The 1,007-nt window shown below is 39.7% G+C and overlaps 1 non-coding gene across 1 annotated transcript; it reads right to left on the bottom strand.

Moving 5' to 3' along the window:
- Positions 1 to 265: 265 nt before the first annotated feature.
- LOC130977752 (small nucleolar RNA R71) lies at positions 266 to 369 on the bottom strand. Its single transcript, XR_009085430.1, has one exon. It is a non-coding gene; the product is annotated as a small nucleolar RNA R71 (small nucleolar RNA).
- Positions 370 to 1,007: the final 638 nt, after the last annotated feature.

Genomic DNA, 1,007 nt, shown 5'->3' with positions numbered 1-1,007 from the left:
AGTTGCCTTAATGCAACAAAACTGCAAGTTTTATGGACTTCTATCTGAAGATCCTTATCAGTTTTTAACTGAGTTCTTGCAGATCTGTGAGACTGTAAAGACGAATGGAGTTGATCCTGAAGTCTACAGACTCATGCTTTTCCCTTTTACTGTAAGAGACAGAGCTAGAATATGGTTGGATTCACAACCTAAGGATAGCCTGGACTCTTGGGATAAGCTGGTCATAGCCTTCTTGGATAAATTCTTTCCTCCTCAAAAGCTGAGCAAGCTGAGAGTGGATGTTCAAATTTTCAAACAAAAAGTTGGTGAATCCCTCTATGAAGCTTGGGAAAGATACAAGCAGCTGACCAAAAGATGTCCATCTGACATGTTTTCAGAATGGACCATATTAGATATATTCTATTATGGTCTCTCTGAATTTTCGAAAATGTCATTGGACCATTCTGCAGGTGGATCTATTCACCTAAAGAAAACGCCTAAAGAGGCTCAAGAACTCATTGATATGGTTGCAAACAACCAATTCATGTACACTTCTGAGAGGAATTCCATGAATAATGGGATACCTCAGAAGAAAGGAGTTCTTGAAATTGATGCTCTGAATGCCATATTGGCTCAGAACAAAGTGTTGACTCAACAGGTCAACATGATCTCTCAAAATCTGAATGGATGGCAACATGCATCCAATAGTACTAAAGAGGCAGCTTCTGAAGAAGCTTATGATCCTGAGAACCCTGCCATGGCAGAGGTTAATTACATGGGTGAACCTTATGGAAACACCTATAACTCATCATGGAGAAATCATCCAAATTTCTCATGGAAGGATCAACAAAAGCCTCAACAAGGCTTTAACAATGGTGGACGCAACAGGCTGAGCAATGGCAAGCCTTTTTCATCATCTTCTCAGCAATAGACAGAGAATTCTGAATAAAACACCTCTAATTTAGCCAATCTAGTCTCTAATCTGTCAAAGGCCATTTCCAGTTTCATGAGTGAAAAGAGATCCTCCA

Source organism: Arachis stenosperma, chromosome 4 (genome assembly GCF_014773155.1).
Source record: "Arachis stenosperma cultivar V10309 chromosome 4, arast.V10309.gnm1.PFL2, whole genome shotgun sequence".
NCBI lineage: Eukaryota > Viridiplantae > Streptophyta > Magnoliopsida > Fabales > Fabaceae > Arachis > Arachis stenosperma.
Note: the sequence above shows the minus strand (reverse complement) of the source record. Positions and strands in the feature narration are given on the sequence as shown.